Genomic DNA, 18794 nt, shown 5'->3' with positions numbered 1-18794 from the left:
TTTAAACTTTATTTGCATGACCTAAGAAAAGTCTCCACTTTATTTGTATATCAAAAACGTGGTATTTAATACGTCATATTAATTCTCCACACAATTTTAACAGCCTTCAAAAAGTCTACAGATGATTTCCTTTAATTACACAAAGTCTCCACTTTATTATTATAGCGTACAAAAAGTCTACACTTTATCTGTGATACAAAGAAAGGTCCACTTATTCTTTTAATACATAATATTAATTCTCCACACCATTTTAAGAGCCTAAAAAAGTCTACATATGATTTTCTGTAATTACATAAACTCTCCACTTATTTGTTATAGCATACAAAAAGTCTCCACATTAATTTGGTGCACCTTATGAAACCTCCACTTATTTTTTTTTTGTATTTGTACTTTAATTTTATAATATACCCAATGTTCTCCGTGATATATGAAAAGTCTCCACTTTAATTGTGCAGCAAAAAATGATAACCAAGCTAGTTTTATACATTATATAAATTCGCCACACAATTTCAACATCCTAAAAAAAGTCTCCAGCTGATTTTTTTTTAAATTATTAAAACTCTCCACTTCATTATTCTTTAAAAGTCTCCACATTTTTTTTGGTGTACAATAAAAAAAACCTCTGCTTAATGTTTTTTTATTGAATGATATGCTCTCTTCTCCTTAATTTTATAACCGACAAAAAAGGTCTCCACGTTATATGAAAAAGTCTCCACTTTATTTGTGTATAAAAAAGAAAGGCCCACACACCATTTTAAAAAATTTATATTTATTATTTTATATAAAAAATTGTCCTCTTTAGTCTATATATATTTAGAGCATTACAAAAAGTCTCCACTCTATTCTTATGAATTTTATGAACTCTCCACTTAATTTTTTTATAACATCGGAATTATTTTTATTGTTTCAATGATTTAGGAGGATTTTTAATATACCTTTTACCAATTTTCGAAGGTCTCCACTTTCATTTTGTAGTGTGCAAAAGTCTCCAAAATTTTTATAAGGTAAAAAATTTTCCAATTCTTATTTATAATGTCTGGAATATATCTCAGTGAATTTTAACGATGCCAAATGCTGCCGAAAAAAATTTTTTTCTCAATCCAAAAAAAGTCTCCACTTTTAGTTTTTATATTCCCAAGAAAATTTCAAGTCAATTTCAAAACTTCTTAATCAATTTAAAGAACTTGGATATCACAATAAATAGTTTTCACATCCTTTACATGTATTCTTCGAACATTTTTCTTTGAGTGTATAATAAAGTTGCAATACAGCTCTCATAATAATTAGATAAGTGTATTTGCTATTTGTTCCAGGTCATGACATATTGAAAACAGCGTGGCATGCAGCATGAAGGTTCGGTCCTCCATGATTTTATTTAATTAACATGAGGCAAATGTGATGAACCACCACAACCTCCCACCACTTCGTGGAGTGCCATCAATCAATCAGTCATTCAAAATCAATTTCATCAGCATCTTGAAAGTGGCCATTAAAGGGCCCATCACGAATGACAGCACAGAAATTAGTTGTCTTTTATTGAGGTTAATGCGTCAAAGGACGATAATAGTGTGTGAGTGGTATCCTGGAGAGTGTCTTGTCTAAAGGAATCCATACACATGTCCTTTTCTAATTATATTATTTTTTTAGGGAGTGGGGTGAAGAATGTTAAACCCAATTCCAACACATGTTGTTCATTTTTTTTCATTTCAAGGAAAAACGGGGTTTCGAACCGGAAAAGGATAGCAGGAATTTTCCATGGGAGTTTTAAAAATTTTCCACACTTTTTTCTTTGTAATCACTTATTTTGTTTAATCTTTTTTTTCGGAATTACCAAACACTATTGTCTTGCCTTGCCTCTCGAAAACTCCAATGTCCTTTCAAATAGAATATCCTTTCCCAACGCCAGCAAATGTGAAAACCATGTGCTTTTCAATTTGACTCGAGAATCTATTTGAGGCAAAAGGATATGAAGGATGAAGAAAGCAAACCAAACAAAAAAATATTAAGGATGGGAATTTTTCGTATACTGCGCAATACACAACAACACTCGGTCGGTCGGGCGGTCGGTCGGTCGGTCACTTGTCGCGTAACGTAAACTTTGACTAGTAGTAAAATTTCGTTCCGAAAACGAATTCAAGTCAGGCTCTCGTCTCGGCTGCGGCACATGGCAATACAGGCCAACCGTTTTATAGGCGTAACGACGTCGATGATGAGTAGTTTAATAAACGAATAAAGGATAACAACAGACAACAACAAAAATTTATTGACTTTAACCAAAAAAAAAAAATTAACTGAAATTTGTAACAAATTATGGTTTTTATGGCATACAGACAGGCGCACAAACTCCAATCGTAAGTACACCTGAATTGTGGAGGGGGAAGGGGGTGGTAATGAACGAATGCCGGCAAACGATAAACGATCAGATGTTTTTTGGGGATAGACAAAAAATAGGAATAAGGAGGATATTACAAGAGTGATGAGAATTGGAAAAACAAATAACTCAGATGAAGCGGATAAGCCATGTACCTCGTTTGGATAGCGGATAATACATTTTCATCAGTTGGATAACTTGGATATTGAATTTACTCGATATGGATAACGTGAATACAATACGAATAATAAAGTTTTGTCATTCACATTGCATTTGAATAATGCGAATAAATAAATTCGGCACATAACCGATAACGAATTTTTCTCATTTGAATAAACCGTATAACGGATTTATCTCATTTGGATAAGGCGGATAATGAATTTTTTACATTTGGATAGCGCGGATAATGACTTTGGCACATTTGGATACCGCGGATAAAGACTTTTCTCGTTTGGATAACGTGGATAATGCTTTTGACACATTTGAATAACGTGGATAATGATTTTAACACATTTGGATAATGCGGATAATGAATTTATATCATTTGGATAATGACTTTGGCACATTTAGATAACGTGGATAATGAATTTTTCACAATTGAATAACGCGGATAATTAATTTATCCAATTTGGATAACGTGGATAATACATTTGTCAGTTTTAGATAACGCGGATAATGGTTTTGTCACATTTGGATAACGCGGATAAAGAATTTATCATATTTGGATAACGTGGATAATGATTTTCTCACATTTGGATAACGATAATAAATTTGTCATATTTGGATAACCTGGATAACGAATTTATCTCATTTGGATAACGCGGATAATGAAACTGTCACGTTTGGATAACGTGGATAACAACTTTATCTCATTTGGATAACGCGGATAATTGATTTCCACCATTTGGATAACGTGGATAATTGATTTACATCATTTGGATAACGCGGATAATGACTTACATCATTTGGATAACGTGGATAATTGATTTACATCATTTGGATAACGCGGATAATTGATTCCCATCCTTTGGATAATGCGGATAATTGATTTCCATAATTTGGAGAACGTGGATAATTTATTTCCATCCTTTGGATAACGTGGATAATTGATGTACATCATTCGGATAATTGATTTACGTCATTTGGATAACGTGGACAATTGATTTACATCATTTGGATAACGTGGATAATTGATTTGTAGTATTTGGATAAAGTGGATAGTTGATTTCCATCATTTGGATAAAGTGGATAATTAATTTCCATCATTTGGAAAATGTGGATAATTGATCTCCATCATTTGGATAACGTGGATAATTGGTTTCCATTATTTGAATAAAGTGGATAATTGATTTCCATATTTTGGATAACGCGGATAATTCATTTCCATCATTTGGATAAAGTGGATAATTGGTTTCCATCATTTGGATAACGTGGATAATTGATTTCCATCATTTGGATAACGCGGATAATTGATTTCCATCATTTGGATAATGTGGATAATCGATTTCCATCATGTGGATAAGGTGGATAATTGATTACCACCATTTGGATAACGAGGATAATTAATATACATAATTTTGATAACGTGGATAATTGATGTACATCATCTGGATAACGTGGATAATCGATTTTCATCATTTGGATAATGTGGATAATTGATTTCCATCATTTGGATAACGTGGATAATTGATTTCCATCATTTGGATAACGTGGATAATTGATTTCCACCCTTTGGATAATGTGGATAATTGATTTCCATCATTTGGATAACGTGCATAATTGATTTACATCATTTGGATAACGTGGATAATTCATTTCCATCATTTGGATAACGTGGATAATTCATTTCCACTATTTGGATAACGTGGATAATTGATTTCCAACATTTGGATAATATGGATAATTGATTTTCATCCTTTGGATAATGTGGATAATTGATTTCCATACTTTGTATAAAGTGGATAATTGATTTGTAGCATTTGGATAAGGTGGATAATTGATTTCCATTATTTGGATAACGTGGATAATTGATTTCCATCATTTGGTTAACATGGATAATTGATTTATATCATTTGGATAATGTGGATAATTGATTTTTATAATTTGTATAATTAATTTGTATCATTTGGATAAGGTGGATAATTGATTTCCACCATTTGGATAACGTGGATAATTGATTTACATCATTTGGATAAGGTGGATAATTGATTTACATCATTTGGATAACGTGGATAATTGATTTCCATCATTTAGATAAAGTGGATAATTGATCTCCATCATTTGGATAACGTGGATAATTGGTTTCCATCATTTGGATAACATGGATAATTGATTTCCATCATTTGGATAACGTGGATAATGGATTTCCATTATTTGGATAACATGGATAATTGATTTACATCATTTGGATAAAGTGGACAATTGATTTGCATCATTTGGATAACGTGGATAATTGATTTCCATCATTTGGATAACGTGGATAATTGACTTACATAATTTGGATAATGTGGATAATTGATTTCCATCATTTGGATAACGTGGATAATTGATTTCCATCATTTGGATAACGTGGATAATTGACTTACATAATTTGGATAACATGGATAATTGATTCACATAATTTGGATAAGGCGGATAATTTATTTCCACCATTTGGATAACGTGGATAATTGATTTACATCATTTGGATAATGTGGATAATTGATTTCCATCATTTGGATAACGTGGATAATTGATTTCCATCATTTGGATAAGGTGGATAATTGATTTGTAGCATTTGGATAACGTGGATAATTGATTTCCATCATTTGGATAACGTGGATAATTGATTTCCATCATTTGGATAACGCGGATAATTGAGTTCCATCATTTGGATAACGTGGATAATTGATTTACATCATTTGGATAATGTGGATAATGGATTTCCATTATTTGAATAACGTGGATAATTGATTTACATCATTTGGATAACGAGGATAATTGATTTCCATCCTTTGGATAACGTGGATAATTGATTTCCATCATTTGGATAAGGTGGATAATTGATTTGTAGCATATGGATTACGTGGATAATTGATTTCCATCATTTGGTAACGTGGATAATTGATTTCAATGCTTTGGATAAGGTGGATAATTGATTTACAACATTTGGATAATGCGGATAATTGATTTCCATCATTCAAGCGTTTTTGATACTCGAATAACGTGGATGAGGCCTCGTTGATGCTCGAATAAGGTGGATAATTTTATTTTCCAAAAAGAACATGTTTTTGTCAGAAAAAAATTCGAAATTTTGTATTTCCCCCGGACAACACCCTTTCACATAACCTGACCCACCCGAAATTGCCGTTGCCATTTGGTAATCGTAAAAACGAAATGACATAAAAATTAAATGACTGGTGACTATGATGCCGACAACGATGATGATGATGATGTTAATGGCAATAATGACGACTACGACGACGACCTGGACAACAACAAATAATTAAACAACAATAAAACCAACAAGCCATTTCGGCAGGGGGATGAATTCCAGCAGCAGCAGCACATTTTATGTTGTTGTTGCGTGTAATAAATTCCGAAAAATAAATATTTTTCTTTTACTATGGACTGCCATATCGGCAGGTCGACGGAAACGGAAATCAATATTTGTAATTGAATGTTAATTATTTTACAATGACTATTTTAACGGGAATATGACAACAGTTTTCGATGAATTATTGATAGTGGAGAATTCCATGGGGTATGGTATTGGGACACTTTCAAATGGAGCAGAACGTCTCAGTGAACTTTTCAATACAAATATGCCATCAAACTCCAAGAGATATGACAAAAAATTAGGTTTATATTCAAAATAAGCCCTTCATTATGTATATAGACCTAATTTTTTTCTTATCATACCTCCTGCGTACGCTTGTCGAAAAATTATTTATTGCCTACTTTTTTGAACTTTTGAAGTTTATTTGTTTAGCACCCCTATCAAAATTACTTTTTTTATTAATTTGTTTTTTTTTTGTGGACGTTTTCTGTTAAATATTAACTGCAGTTATCAAAAAATTAGTCTAGAGTCTTACGTATGTATGGGTGTGTGTATGTGTGCGTACACATTCCGTCTAGAGCGTGCGTTGATATCGCTACTCTTGTTTTCTTTTTGTTGGCTGCTGCTGCTGCTTAATTTATCTAACCTTGAAAATTCTTGTTTATTTTTAATGCTTTTGTTTTTAATGTATTTTTATAGCAAAAGAACAAAAATCGAAAACAAAAATAATAAAACCAAATATTGCAGAAAAAAAACAGAATGCAAAAAAATATTATTGGTCTGCGTCTACCAAAAAAAAAAAAATTATAAAATATGTTCGCATGACCTATACTGGGGATAATATGAATGGGGACATAGATTTTTATTTTAAACACAAACGTGGGTAGTAAATGTTCATCAAAGAGTAGAGAATTTCCATTGTGTTGATATATTTATATAAAGCGGATAACAATTCTTCTAATTTTGGATAAGGTGAATAATTAATTTACATCATTCGGATAACGTGGATAATTGATTTGTAGCATTTGGATAACGTGGATAATTGATTTCCAACCTTTGGATAAGTTGGATAATTGATTTACAGCCTTTGGATAATATGGATAATTGATTTCCATCATTTGGATAAAGTGGGTAATTGATTTCCATCATTTAGATAATGTGGACAATGGATTTCCATCATTTAGATAATGTGGATAATTGATTCGTAGCATTTGGATAACGTGGATAATTGATTTCAATCATTTGGATAAAGTGGATTATTGTTTTCCATCATTTGGATAACATGGATAATAGATTTCTATCATTTGGATAAGGTGGATAATTGATTTCCATTATTTGGATAACGTGGATAATTGATTTACATCATTTGAATAACCTGGATAAATGATTTCCATCTTTTGGATAAAGTGGATAATTGATTTACATCATTTGGATAACGCGGATAATTGATTTCCATGATTTGGATAAGGTGGATAATTGATTTCCATTACCTGGATAACGAGGATAACTGATTTCCATCATTTGGATAATGTGTATAATTGATTTGTAGCATTTGGATAAGGTGGATAATTGGTTTCCAACATTTGGATAACATGGATAATTGATTTACATCATTTGGATAATTGATTTACATCATTTGGATAACGTGAATAATTGATTTCTAATATTTAGATAATGCGGATAATTGATTTACATCATTTGGATAACCTGGATAATTGATTTTCATCCTTTGGATAAGGTGGATAATTTATTTCCATCATTTGGATAATGTGGATAATTGATATGAAGCATTTGGATAAAGTGGATAATTGATTTCCATCGTTTGGATAATGATTTGTAGCATTTGGATAGTGTGGATAATTGATTTGTAGCATTTGGATAAGGTGGATAATTGATTTACATCGTTTGGGTAACGTGGATAATAGATTACCATCGTCTGGATAATGATTTGTATCATTTGGATAATGTGGATAAAGGCTTCCAATCGTTTGGATAACGCGAATATTGATATTTCTTGTTTAGGATAAATCGGATAATGACTTTAGCGCATATGGATAATGCGGATAATGACTTTTATCCTTTTAAACAACGTGGATAACGGCTTATATTCATTTGGATAACGCGGATAACGTAATTTCTTCTTTGGCATAAAAAGAATAACGATTTTACGGCATTGGGATAATGCGGATAATTACTTTTATCCATTTGGATAATGTGGATAACGACATTTCTTCTTTGGGATAAAGCGGGTAATAATTTTACCGCATTTGGATAATGCGGTTAACGGCTCCCATTCATTTGGATAATGCCGATAACGACATTTCTTCTTTGGGATAAAGCGGATAATGATTTTACCGCATTTGGATAATGCGGATAAAGACCTTTATCCATTTGGATAACACGGATAATGATATTTCTTCTTTGGGATAAAGCGAATAATGATTTCTCCGCATTTGGATAATGCGTATAATGATTTTAAGGCATTTGCATAGTGCGGATAATGATTTTACGGCATTTGGATAATGTGGATAACGGCTTATATTCATTTGGATAACACGAATAATGCAATTTCTTCTTTGACATCAAAAGGATAGTGATTTTACCACATTTGGATAATGCGGATAATGACTCTTATCTATTTGGATAATGTGGATAACGATATTTCTTCTTTGGGATAAAGCGGATAATGATTTTACCGCATTTGGATAATGCGGATAATGACTTTTATCCATTTGGATAATGTGAATAAGGGCCTCCAATTATTTGGATAAAGCGGATAATGATATTTCTTTTTGGGATAATGCGGATAATGACTTCAATTCATTTTGATAAAGCGGATAATTATATTTTTTCTTTGGGATAAAGCGAATAATGATTTAGGGTATTTTAAAAATAGGGATGGATTGCCTCAGATTCATTTGGATAACATGTTTAAGATGTGTTTTCTATTTTCTAAAGCGGGTAAAAGGTTTTAACTGACATGGATAATGGCTTTTCGAGATTTAAATAAAAAGGATAATGTCTTGCATCATTTGTATAACACAGATAATGGATATTTTTTTTCTTCTGGATAACATGGATAAGACATACTCCCACTTCTATTCAACCATCCATCCCTCCAACTCCTAACCTATGCAAATTGCGTGCAGTATATTAATGGCATACCAACAACAGAAAACCATTTTTTGTTTTGGCATTCATAAATGCATTATTGCATGTATGTATGTGTGTATGTATGTTGGGTGTGTTGTTTTTGTTGTTGTACACATTTTTATATTAAGCGATAAAATTATGAAGAAGAAGAAGAAAAAAATACACACTTTCATTTTCAATTTTTATGTGAACCTACAACAAATATTTATCGTACACAACAACGAGAGCGAACGAGTCTGTCAGACGGACAGTGTCGCCGTTTTTTTGCATTATTTAATACACGAGACGAGGGCGTCGATGATTATGGCACAGTGTTTGGAAAAAATGTTTTTACGGGATTTTTTCAATTTTAATTTAAAAAAAAATATTTTTTTTTAATTTTATTTTGTTTTTTATGAAATATTGTTTTTTGCTAAAAAAAGTAAAAAAATAATTTTAAATTTAAAAAAAAAATATATTTTTTTTATTTTATTTTTATGCATTATTTAATACCCGATAATAGTGTGACGATGAAAATGGCACAGTGTTTGGGAAAATATTTTTTTAGGATTTTTTTTTTTTTGGGTTTTAATTTTTTCCAAAAAAATATTTTTTTTTAATTAGATTTTGTTTTTTATGAAATATTGTTTTTTGCTAAAAATATAAAAAAAAACAATAAAAAAATTAAAAAAAAATATTTTTTTTATTTTATTTTTATGCATTATTTAATACCCGATTTTTTAGGATTTTTTTTTTTTTTTAGGTTTTAATTTTTTTTAAAAAAATATTTTTTTTTTCATTACGTTTTCGGTGATTTATTGTTTTTTGCTAAAAAAAAATTAAAAAAAAAAAATTATTTTTATGCATTATTTAATACACGAGACGAGGGTGACGATGAAAATGGCATAGTGTTTGGAAAAATATTTTTTGGGGGAATTTTTTGGATTTTAATTTTTTAAAGATCATTATTTTTATGAAAAAAAAAATTTTTTGCCAAAAAAAAAATAAATTAATAAAAAAAATCCAAGGCCGAAAAAATTCCGATCCAATATAAAATATTATTTTGTTTTAATTTGCTTTTGTTTTAATTTGTATATAAAACCTAAGGTCAAGAAGCTAAAACACACAAACCATAGAAATAATCATTGGCCAAAAAATAACAACAATAAAATAAAATATTATTTTTCTGCAAAAAAAATATTTTTAAAAATAAATATCCTGATTCGCAACACTGTGCATCCCATAGACATTGCAAAAATCGTAGGTTTTATTGCACAAAAAAAAAAAAAAAACAATTACAAAAAAGCCGAACAAACAAAATCACTAATCAACAGACGACTTCGGCGACGACGACGACACAAAGAAAAAATAGGCAAATACGCTACTCATGTCGTCTGCCAGAATTAGGTGGGTTTTGTGAATTATATCAAACGAAAGGGAAATCCTCTGAATTAGTCGAAAGCGGGGGAGGGCGACAAGTGGTAGTCAATAGCTTGAGTGTCGATTATGAATGGACTGGCATGGCAAAGAATTATTGAGGAATGGAGATGTGTCGAATTTCCATTGAGTTCAGCAGAGATGGAAATAATTAAACCTTTGAAGGTCTTCCTGTAATAGAAGATCCTGTAGAGGAGCGTTCTAGGGAGAAGACCTTTTAGAGCTTAAGTAAAATCCCCTACCAACGTGTCAGGGCCAACGAATTGAATTTTCATCAAAGTCCCATATTCACAGAAATTCGCAAACAAAAACGTAGTATCACTGATCTCAAGGAAACTAGTCGAAGATCCCCACGTTGGGCGCCATTTGGAAAATAACCATTTCTTTTATTTGTTGCAGCAAACCTAACGACATTATTTCCTTGTCTAATCAAAAATAATTCCAAATATAAATATTTACAATTTAAAAAAAATAAAGAAAAAAATTGTTGCAAAATCTCCACGTTGGGCGCCGCAAATAATATATTTTGGATTTCGACTGCTAGGCAAGTAAAAAAAGTAGGAAAAATACTAAAAATGGTTAAAAAACACAAAACATACACTTTTTAAAAGTTTACTGTTTTTTACATAAATCTCAAGGAAACTAGTCGAAGATCCCCACGTTGGGCGCCATTTAGAAAAGAAAAATTTCTCCTATATGTTGCACCAAAATTAATGACATTCTTTCCTAGTCTAATCAAGAATAATTTCAAAGAAAAGTATTCATAATTTAAAAAAAATGAAGAAAAACAATTTTTACAAAATCTCCACGTTGGGCGCCAGAACATATATTTTGGATTTCGACTAGGCAAGTAAAAAAAGTAAGAAACATACCAAAAATGTTAAAAAAAAAACTAAGAAACACTTTTTAAAAGTTTACTGTTTTTTACATTAATCTCAAGGAAACTAGTCGAAGATCCCCACATTGGGCGCCATTTGGAAAATAACAAATTCTTCTATTTGTTCCAGTAAACTTAACGACATTCTTTCATTATCCAATAAAGAATAACGCCAATTTTTAATTTAAAAAAAAAATGAAGAAAAAATGTTGCAACATCTCCACGTTGGGCGCCAAATCTACGTGGCAAGAAAATCAACATAGACGAGTAAAAAAAGTAGGAAACATGCTAAAAATTAAAAAAAAAAAAAAAAACTAAGATACATTTTTCAAAATTTAAATATTTTTTTTAATCTGCATTGGATGCCATCAATATCGGAACCACAGACAGGACATAACCATCGGACAACGGTAAATTCAAAAGGTATGAGATGAGGTAATGTAGAAGAAAATAACGAAACTGCAGTCAAATGGAGCGATATTCTAATTTCAAACAAAAAAACAAGTGAAAGAGCAACCAGGTCGAACTTTTAATACCCTCCACCATTTTGGAGGATGTTGAAAAATTTCAAAAAAATCCGTCGAAAAATACCACTTAAATGAAAACCGTTAAATGGGGCTAAACGAAGACGTGGCCCTGCATAAGTATTTTTTTGTTATAGGCTGTAGTACCGATTCCGAACTTTAAAATAAGAAATTTGAAACAATTTCGTTGAATAATGTCGCCATATTATCAAATTTGAAACAATTCCGGTGAATAATGTTACTAATATCATTAAAATACCGAATATCGGAGGTATCGTTATATGGAGGCTATACAAAGACGTGGACCTGCATAGACAATTTTCTGTCTTAGACTGTAGTATCCATAACGATCTTCAAATACGAAATCAAAATACCGAATATTGGGAGGTACCGTTATATGGGGGCTATACGAAGACGTGGAAATCCATACGAAAACTTTTGTCATAGGCTATAGTACCCATTTCGAATTATCTATACGAAATTTGAAACAACTCTGGTGAATAATATCGCTAAAATCATCAAAATACCCAATAGGGAAGTGGCGTTATATGAGGGCTATACCAAAACGTGGACCTGCGTACGAAAATTTTTGTCATAGGCTGTAGTACCCATTTCGAGTTCTCTATACGAAATTTGAAACAATTCAGGGGAATAATGTCGCTAAAATCATCAAAATACCTAATATCGGGAGATGCCGTTGTATGGAGCCTATTCGAAGACGTGGAACCTCATACGAAAATTTTGTTATAGACTGTAGTACCCATTTCGAATTCTCTATACGAAATTTGAAACAATTCGAGTAAATGATGTCGCTACAATCATCAAAATACAGAATATCAGGAGGTACCGTTATATGGAGGATACATGATATTGTAGACTTATAAAGACAATACTTTTCCAGGGGGTAAAATACTCAGAAAGAACTTCTTTTGTGTATAATTTCAGACAATTTCATTGAAAAAATTGGCTGCAATCATCAAAATACCAAATATCGGGAGGTACGCCGATATATGGGGGATATACGAAAACATGGACCGATATATCCCATTTACAAACATAGCCTGCCTACAGGCAAAATAGACATATGGGCAAAATTTTAACATTCTATCTCAATTCCTTCGAAAGATAGCATGATTACTACAGACAGACCGACACACAGACAGAAGGACTTCGCTTAATCGTCTTAGAATTTTACGCTGGTTCAGAATATATATACTGTGTTAGGGTCTATCATGAATATTTCGAGGAGTTACAAACGGAATTAAACATAAATCTTATTCCGCATTGATTCAAAAAGAGGACACCATATTGGAATTCCAAAAAAATGCACAAAACAAAAAAAATTATAAAGGTCCCCACGTTGGGCGCCATGCAAATATTATGTTTTCTCATTTCCATATTAAAAACAATGAAATAATTGCTGCAAAATAAAGAAAAATGTTTAAAGGTGGAATATCATTTGGGATTTGCTTACGAGTTTGCATGAAATAATGTGACCCACATTGGGCGCCAGCGTGTTTTTATACCTTACACCACAAGGTGGTCCGTCTGTCCATGCATTTTTGTAAACAAAGCACAGTTCGCAATTATTGCCCTATCTAGATGAAATTTTGCACAAATCATTTGTTTAGCCCAAGGACGAACCCTATTGAAATTGGAGATAATCGGTCAAAATTTAGATATAGCTCCCATATATATCTTCGTCCGATTTGCCTTTTATTGTACACCAAACGTGTAATATCAGCCCGAATAGTATGAAATTTTGCACATACAACCAAATTAGGCCTGAAAATAAGTATGCCAAATTTGATGGAAATCGGTTCAGATATAGCTATAGCTCCCATATATATTGTTCATGCGATTTGTTATTTTTGTCCTCCGCAGCCGTAATATGCACCGTGTAATAACAATATTTGGGGAAATATATCAAATACATCCAGGAAATACATTTGCCAAATTTTATCGAGATCGGTTCAGATTTGGATATAGCTTCCATATATAACTTCGTCCGATTTACCTTATATTGTGCACCAAACGTCTAATATTTGATTAAATGGGATGGAATTTGGCACTTAGGACCGAATTAAGACTAGAAGCTAGTCTGTCAAATTTGGTGAAGATCGGTTCAGATATAGCTATAGCTCCCATATATACTGTTCATCCGATTTGTTACCCACAGCCGTAATATGCACTCCGTAACAACGATATCCAGGGAAATATATCATATACATATCATATACAGCTCAGAAATATCTTTGCTAAATTTTACGGAGATCGATTTCGATTTGGATATAGCTCCCATATATATCTTTATCCGATTTCAAATTAATTGTGCACAAAATGGGCAATACAACTCCGAAGATACAAATGATTCGGCTTATTTAGTCCTTTGAACTAAAAATTATAATTATAATCATAGCGTGTATGATTGAATTCTTCCATAAAAACTTTTAATTGTTATGCGGAGCTCTACTTAATTAGCAAAGTGGTGTAGGGTATCATAAAGTCGGCTTCGCCCGACTTTAAGACTTTCTTTACTGTTTTTTTTAATTTAAGATTTTTTTTTAATTTTTTCACCATAAAAATGAGTTGTAATAAATTTCATAAAAATAGGTAAATCACGTTGGGCGCCAAATTATTATTTTTTGTATTCATAGATTTTATTTTTCCATCTTCGAAAATTGTCACCATAACTATGAGACGCAATAAAATCATAAAACAAGATGACCCACGTTTGACGCCATTTTTTCAATTTACCCATTTTATTTTTCTTCGATGAGCGGCACCATAACTATAAGTCCCATAACTATAAGAACTACTTGAAAACAATTTTAAAAATATAGTGTTTGACATAGAGACCTACCGCAACATGAAGTGTTTGCTGATTATGGCGGCGGCAAATCGACATTTTCTTTGACTCTGTTGTTTTATGTGTACACACTTTGAAATAAAATTCTGTTTATTTAGTTTTAGGGTCTTAGTCTTCGTCTTTTTTTATATTTTAAGCTCAAGGTAGTGAAAAAACACTCTCATTTATTAAACAAATAGCGGTGTTGTGGGCTCTTCTACCCTAACACAAGGATATTGATCTCAAAACAACAACAACAAAATTATGGTTTAATGGTTCACTATTGTTTTGAGGTAAATATTATTTAATTGTCGAATAAATATAATAAAAACTACGACTGTTTGAAAACGTATTTGGCTGATTGGCTGGCTGGCTGACTGGCCGGCCATTTGATTACGCACGAAAGCCGCATGGGATTTTTGGTTTTATTTCATTTTTTTTTTCTCGTTGAAGAAACCCCATCTTCCGGTGACTAGCTAAAAATGCGACCGACTAAAAAAAAAAAATTATTATCAAATGCTACAACCGGGCCCAGAGACACACTGCTGACGACCGAAACCGTTTAATTATGTGGACCGAATGACACTGACTAACATAAAAACGGCGAGGCAAAGCAACGACTAGGTGACTAAAATGTGGCAGCCGCAGCAGCAGCAGCCACCAATATCTCTCTATTGTTTGTTTTGCCTGCCCCTTGCGGCTGCCACTTACTATTTGTTTGTTGCTGGTGGATGGACAGACAGACAGACAGGTCGACATCCAGCCAGCCAGCCAGCCCACCAATGTTCACACATCGTTTTGTTGAATGATTCTACTACGACAGAGGAGTATTTATTTTGTCATTCAGTCAACTACAAGTCGTCATTTCTCCTTGCCGTTGTTGTTGTTGTTATTCGTTCCCGACTAGCAGCCAACCAAACATGCTGTGGGGGCAGTCGGCCTAGAGTCTGGTTTATATGGATACAGATACGAACACCGGGCCGACTAGTTGTCTCTCTAGACACACACACACACACCAAATTTACCGAGGAACAGCTGATTTGAAGTAAAAAATAAAAACAAACTAATGAATCTAACCATAAAGAGTAATGAGAGACAACGAAATGAGAGAGAGAGAGAGAGAGAGAGCGAAAGTTAGATTGTTTTGTGTAAATACGCCCAAATGCCGAAACATGTTTTTTGTTATTACAGAATAAATAAATAACTAAATTCGATTCAGAAAAGCATTTCACAAAAACGAAATCAAGAATCTGGGCATTTCACAAAAACAATATCAAGAATCTGGCCATTTCACAAAAAAGAAATCAAGACTCACGACCATTTGAGAGGTGTGGAGAGAAGAAAACAGGGAACAAATAACGGAAAGAAATGTCAAAAAATCTAGAAATGACTGATGCCAAATCTAGGCTTTGCGGCTAGATAGGGTGTTTAGGTTATCCATTGAAGAAAGTAGATATTCCAGTGCTCTCTGAGTTTTTTCTAAAGCTCTTGTTTGCATTTAATTGCTCTCCTTGGAGTTCTTCTTTACACCGAAGGACTCCTAGAGATCTCCCTCACATAGAAGACCTTCCAGAATCTCCTGGGATTAAACACCCAAATTCTTTTTGAAAGAAATATCAAAAAATCTAGAAATAAGTGATTCCAAATCTAGGCATCACGGCTAGATAGGGTGTTTAGGTTATCCATTGAAGAAAGTAGACAATCCAGTGCTCTCTGAGTTCTTTCTAAAGGTCTTCTTGGTATTAAATTGCTCTCCTTGGAGTTCTTTTTTACACCAAAGAACTCCTAGAGATCTTCCTCACATAGAAGACCTTCCTGAGTCTCCTGGGGATCCTCTAAATACCCAAATTCTCTAAAACAAAATTAAAAATAAAAGATAATTTTTCAAAAATTAAAAACCACGTTGGGCACCACTTTGATTATGGCATACATGTCGATAAAGAACGAGAGAGAGAGAAATTGTCATCTTTACATAAAATATCTCCTTCCAAACCCTCCAGAAATAAAAAAGAAAATTTTTCAAAAATTATAAACCACGTTGGGCGCCGCTGTGATTATGGCGTATCTGTCGAGAGAGAGAGAGAGAGAGAGAGAGAGAAATTGTCATCTTTACATAAAATACCTCCTTGCAAAACCTACAGAAATAATTAAGAAAATAAAAAAGTAATATTGCAAAACCCCGCGTTAGGCGCCATTTTATTATGACGTCGATGGAAAGTATCTCTTGAGCATGACAAATAAAAAACTTCGAGAAAACCTCAAGGAATTTCTGATTTCATGAAATCATGAAATCTAGGCTAATAAACCACGTTGGGCTCCAATTTTTAAAAAATCTAATTTACTGTCCTTGTACCGCCAAAAATTTATAATTTTTTATATATATAAGACCTTCTTCCAAAATCTCTACAAAAAAGTTTCGAAAAGGAATAAAACCAGCAAAACCCTATGGTGGGCGCCTCAAAAGCAATCTTTAAATTAAACGAAAATTTTCAAAAATTGAAAACCACTGTTATTTTGGCATATCTGTTGAAAGAGAATGAGAGAGAAAAATGGTTATCTTTAAATAAAAGACCTCCATCGAAACTCTTCAGATAACATTAAGAAAGTAAATAGATGAGTAATACTGCAAAATCCCACGTTGGCCGCCATTTTATTATGACGTCGATGGGAAGTATCTTTTGGGTATGACAAATAAAACATTTCAAGAAAACCTCAAGGCATTTCTGATTTCATGAAATCTAGGCTAACAACCCACGTTGGGCGCCACTTTGACAAAAACTATAATTTAATGTCCTTGTACTGCAAATAATTTAGGACTTTTTTCTTAACCAAATCCTAGGATTTTTATCTTTTTATCAGTTTCGAACAAGTAAAAAAGCAGTAAGTTCGGCCGGACCGAACATTGAATACCCTCCACCATTTGGAATAAATTTGGAATATTCCAAAAAAAAGTAAAATCCGTTAAAAATTCTGTTAAAATATTAAAAATACCGAATATAGCCGTTATATTGGGCTCTATACGAGGACGTGGACCTGCATAGGTAACTTTTGTCATAAGCCATTACAATATTAAAATACGAAACTTAAAAAACTCGGTGAATAATGTAGCCACCGAATATTAGGAGATATTGTTATATCTGGGCTATATGAAGTCCCGGACCTGCATAGATAATTTTCTGTCACAGGCTGTAGTACCTATTAAGAACTTCCAATAAGAAATTTCAAACAATTTCGGTGAATATTGTACCTAAAATCGTCAAAAGACCGAATATAGGGAGCTACTGATATGTGGGACCTATACGAAGACCTGGAGCTGCGTAGACAATTTTCTGCCACAGGTTGTAGTACCTGTTAAGAACTTAAAAATAGGAAGTTTCTAACAACCTCGGTGAATATTGTACCTAAAATCGCCAAAAGACCAAAAAAGGGAGCTACTGATATATGGGGCCTATACGAAGACCTGAACCTGCATAGACAATTTTCTGTCATAGACTGTAGTTCCTATTACGAACTCCAAATACGAAATTTGAAACAACTCCGGTGAATAATGTCGGTAAAATCATCAAAATACCGAATATAGGGAGGTACCATTATAAGAGGAATATACGATATCGTGGATCTATATAGACAATACTCTTCCAGGGGCTAAAGTATTCAGAGATTACAATAAAAAAACGAAAATTTTACGGTCCTTTGTAATCCTTTGGCCTTTGTAATCTGAAGAAAACTGGAAGCGGTAGAAGTTCTCACGTTGGGCGCCATTTTGAAAATAATTTAAATAAATAATTTGCCCAGCTCTGTTTTATAGAAATTTCCGGCCACTTGAGCGTCAAGGCAATTTGTAGCGAAAAATAAGGACAAATTAATGCAAATTTTGCAATTGAAAACTCACGTTGGGCGCCACTGTTATTATTCCGGTAATGGAAAGTAATTGTCAAGCAAGATAAGTCCAGGAGAAAAAAATAAAAAGGAAATTAAATAAATGTTCAGTTCATTTCAAGATTTTTAGAAAACTAGAGAGTTCCCCACGTTGGGCGCCATTCATTCTGATGTTGCAAGAAGTTAGT

General features: G+C 32.7%; 1 protein-coding gene across 10 annotated transcripts in view; it reads right to left on the bottom strand.

Annotated features, from left to right (window-relative positions):
• The window catches only part of LOC131800388 (myotubularin-related protein 4-like), a 62570-nt gene that overhangs the window by 25008 nt on the left and 18768 nt on the right, over window positions 1–18794 (bottom strand). Inside the window, exon 1 of one of the 10 annotated variants that reach the window (XM_059122389.1) lies at window positions 14743–14896. The exons of the other annotated variants lie outside the window; for them this stretch is intronic. The gene's annotated coding sequence lies outside the window, so the exon portion shown is untranslated. Of the gene's footprint in view, window positions 1–14742; window positions 14897–18794 lie in introns of those variants that run through there. 10 annotated transcript variants of the gene reach the window in all.

This window comes from Musca domestica, unplaced genomic scaffold (assembly GCF_030504385.1).
Source record: "Musca domestica strain aabys unplaced genomic scaffold, Musca_domestica.polishedcontigs.V.1.1 20, whole genome shotgun sequence".
Lineage (NCBI taxonomy): Eukaryota > Metazoa > Arthropoda > Insecta > Diptera > Muscidae > Musca > Musca domestica.
The sequence above is the reverse complement of the archived record's forward strand: the minus strand, read 5'-3'. Positions and strand labels throughout refer to the sequence as shown.